General features: G+C 38.8%; 1 pseudogene; it reads right to left on the minus strand.

Moving 5' to 3' along the window:
* Positions 1–1,864: 1,864 nt before the first annotated feature.
* On the minus strand, positions 1,865–4,066 carry LOC126013725 (heterogeneous nuclear ribonucleoprotein A3-like; annotated as a pseudogene).
* Between the last annotated feature and the right edge of the window lie 259 nt (positions 4,067–4,325).

The raw sequence follows: 4,325 nt of genomic DNA on the forward strand, positions 1-4,325 counted from the left end.
ATGCTAGGAGCAATTTATGAACACATAGCCAGGAGTAACATCTGAGTGTCTCTGGGTGTGACCCCCCTAAAAATAATCAATATAGCAAAGTGACTGGCAACAGAGTTAATACTCAAAAGACAGTAGCATTCATATAAATAGTGAAGCAGAGTAGAAAGAGTTTGAGAAGTCTCTACCATTTAAAATAGTATCCAACAATATCAAGTACCTAGGAATAAATATCTATATCATTAAAACAGCAAAACACTTCAGAAAGGTATTTCAGAAGACCTCATAGTTAGGTAGAAACAACATAATAAAAATGACTATCTTACCTAAGCTACTACATAGATTCAATGCAATCCCTTTCCAAATTAAGACTCTTTTTTAAGAACTTAAAATAATCAAGTATAAAATTCATATGGAATCACAAAATATCCAGGTTAGCCAAACCCATACTAAAAAATAAGGTGCTGGGTAGCATACTTTATCTAACCTAAAGTTTGTCATTGATAAAATGCCTAGCAATGGGAAGACCTCCCAACCCTGAGGCGCTGGCCCAATTTTTTTCTCTTTACTTTCACTTGTTTTTTTCTTTATTTTTGACCTCTTATTCTTTATTCTTTCTTTCTCTCCTAATTTATATTTTTAGCTTTTTAATTTATCTTTCTTAATTTAGTTATTTCTTATGCACTCACACCATTCCCTATGAGTTGCAAGCCTCCAATAACAACTTATTAATAGAACTCTAATGTCTATCTTTACTTGGCATGAGTTTGTATAAAATGGACTTCTTTTTGTCAGACAAACATATATTGTAAACAAACAATGCCTAAGAGTGTATATAGCCCCAATTCTTATATAATACCCTCCCCCTTCAGAATTTCTACTATACTCTCATAGCCCTCCCTCATCCTTATTTATATCTTTCCCCATTTAACCCTCTTTACCTTCAGCTCTTAATTCAGTAGGTACCAAGTCTTACCCTTTGCCCCAATAAGCCACCATCCAGCTCGCAAAGCAAAAGGACACCCTCTTGGTCCCAAATCCCGTGCCCTGGCAAGAAGCTACAACCATTACTCCTGCTGACTCATTTTATGCTGCCTTCTTCGAAACTCCCCTCCACAAAATGTGGACTGTTGCAAGCTACCGATTTAGCTTTAGAAGTATCTCCAGTCCATTCTCAAAGGAAAAGGTAGTCTCCTCCATCCTTTTTTATTACTATTTTTAACTTTTTTATCTTTTCTATTTATGTACATATTTGTTAATTTCAATTGTTTTGATTCTGCTTGTATAAAATTATAGGAGAAAAAGTTCTGCTTGAGATAAAAGCATCAAGTCAAAAACAGGGCACAAAGACTGTATAGCCTGTCATTTTTACCCCAAAAGGGCACCAGCAATGTAATATGGCATCATTCCCTTTTGCATAGGCATACTAAAACAGGGAAAATCTTATGTATAGAAACAACCCCCTTTTTTTGAAAAGTTAAGAATTCTTTAATTTTTTATGGTTCTGGTACCACTACCACAATTTGATAGGGCAATATACCCTGATGTAATAAAAAGAAAAAGAAAAAGCTGCAACAGATAAAAGACCTCAGGAAGTGTAACATCTAATTGACACTACATTGCATTAATCCATAAGCTGCACTTTTGGCAATTGTGGCTATGACAGTCCTGAACAAGAAGGGTTTCCTTTTTAAGCTGCAGTAACTTTCTGACCTATGAATCATCACTCCTTCTGTGGCAGATTTTTACAGTTTCTCTAATGGATTTGGCATGACTGATCTCAAAGTAACCTGCAGTACTCCTGACAACTCATTCCTCTTTCTCCTTCTAAGAATTGTAACCCTTTGCTGTTGAATTTTTAGAACCTTCTTCTAACTTAGCCACCACTTCCACCACCAGATCCATAATCACCACCATACGAACTGCCCGAGCTTCTGCCACCAAAACTGCTCTCTTGGGCCCGGAGAGATAGCACAGCGGCGTTTGCCTTGCAAGCAGCCGATCCAGGACCAAAGGTGGTTGGTTCGGAATCCCGGTGTCCCATATGGTCCCCCCGTGCCTGCCAGGAGCTCTTTCTGAGCAGACAGCCAGAAGTAACCCCTGAGCACTGCCGGGTGTGGCCCAAAAACCAAAAAAAAAAAAAAAAAAAAAAAAAACTGCTCTCTTTTTGGGTTCATAATTTGATTGCTGTTGTCCACTATGATTTCCAAAATTATTATAGTTGCCACCACCACCATAATTACCTCCACCAAAATTTTCTCCTTCATTGTAATTATCATATCCTTCACGATCTCTACCTCCTTGATTTTCATATCCTGGTCCTCCACCACCATAGCCTCCTCTTCTACTATAACTAGGACCTCTGCCATAGTTGCCACCATCAAATCCATTATATCCACCATCACCTCCTCCATAACTACCTCTGCTGCCACCACCTCTACCACCATAGCCTTCTCTTCCACCAAAGTTTCCTCCACCCCCTCCAAAATTGCCTCCATGACCCAATAAAGTAGCCAGATCCACTTCCACAACCTTTTTGAGATTCAGCAGACTGCATTTCTTATTTAGAAAGGGCCTTTTTCACTTAACAATTATGCCCATTAATAGTGTGGTATTTCTGAACAATTTTATCAACTGTATTATGAACATCAAAAATTACAAAAGGAAATTGCTGCAGGAGTCTTGCGTCTCAGCATCTCTAGTGGGAAGCAATCCATCATGAGTAAAAAGTGGGTGCATGAGCGGCCGAAGTTAAAATATGAAATAATGAAAACCACAACACAGAGTATGTGGGGTCAACACATCTTCTGGCAGGAGTGCAACAAGTTTAATTTTTTGAACAGGGAGATTTATAGGGGTAAAACTAGCCATAGGTGTAGAGAAGAATAATTATAATCACAAAGCAAAGTACAACAGTAACAATACCTTAAGCTATGGGTGTGACTATAAAAATTTTAAGTTACAAAGGAGTGGTTACAACTCAAGGCAGCTCTTAGCAAGCTTACTTCAAATGCAAAATCAAGACTAGGAGGAAGTAGGAAATATCTATGAACTTGACCTTCACTGGGCTGTGCTCTATTGTTTCAGGTCAAGTAATGGAAGAATCAAAATTCCCTAAAATATGTTTCCCTATTTCTAAAGGAGAGTCAATAGCCCAGGATCTACATTCGTCCTTGCTACCCAGAGACTGCAGCTACAAGGACATATTTGAAAAAAGAGAAAAAGCATTGTCTTTGTTTTTAGGGCTAAATATATCCAGAAAAGGGGTTCACTTAGTAATCTTTGGTTTTGTAATTTCTGAGTCAAATTATTTGATAGAGATTTTGCCTAAGATTTACAAAGGAGAGATAGCCAAATAATGACCAAAAACGTAATGCAAAGTATCTCTTCGAAAATTCCTCAACCATCCATGCAGGGGGAAAAGGAGTCCACAGCGGGCCTTTTGAGGAACCCCATGGGTGTTATTTCAGTTCACCCCACCAGGAAAATCTAAGGATACATCTGGTGGGCTGAGCTCCCCTAACACTTTATGTAAGCTGTGGCATCAAATCCTCTCTTTTTTCACTCTGCCTGTCTTCCATAACTTTTATGGTTTCAATTTTGCAATATTTTTCAAAGTAATCTCTCAAATTATATTCCTCTGTATCTTTTTAAATACACCAATAAAAATTTTCTTCACTGTTAGATGGGCATCAGGCTTTATCAGAATCCTCTCGAGAAGCAGCTCTTTTTGGTTCCATTACTCGCCCATCAACCTTATGTGGTCGAGCACACATTGCTGCATCCACTTCTTCAACACATGAATAAGTCACAAAACCAAAGCCTCTGGAACATTTTGTCTGGGGGTATCTCATCACCACATAAACTGTAAGTGTGCCCCATTTCTCAAAATGTTCTCTTAAAATATCATCTGTAGTTTCAAAACTTAAACCTCGAATAAACAGTTTTCTCAACTGATCTTGTTCCTTAATCTTGATCAAGGCTCTTGAGGGCCTTGATCATGGCCCTCCTCACCCTGACAGTGGTGACTTTGGCCAGAGTTGGGCAGGGGGCCACTGGGCAGTCGTTTTACCTCCATTTTGGGACTGGACTCAACTCTTCTAATTTGAGTTTAATGTCAGAAACAAACTCTTACCTACTATGGATAAGAGCCCTTACATTTTATTATACAGGGGCACCTCTCACCCTGAACAAGTGTCATTAGGATCTGACTTTATATAATCAGACAGAGACCATCCAACCTCGAACAACAGATCCCAATGAAGATCCTACACATCTCCTTGCATCAGCACCAGGAACAAAACTCTCCCTGGGAAATCCATAATACCACTCTGGCA

Source organism: Suncus etruscus, chromosome 7 (genome assembly GCF_024139225.1).
Source record: "Suncus etruscus isolate mSunEtr1 chromosome 7, mSunEtr1.pri.cur, whole genome shotgun sequence".
NCBI classification, from domain to species: domain Eukaryota; kingdom Metazoa; phylum Chordata; class Mammalia; order Eulipotyphla; family Soricidae; genus Suncus; species Suncus etruscus.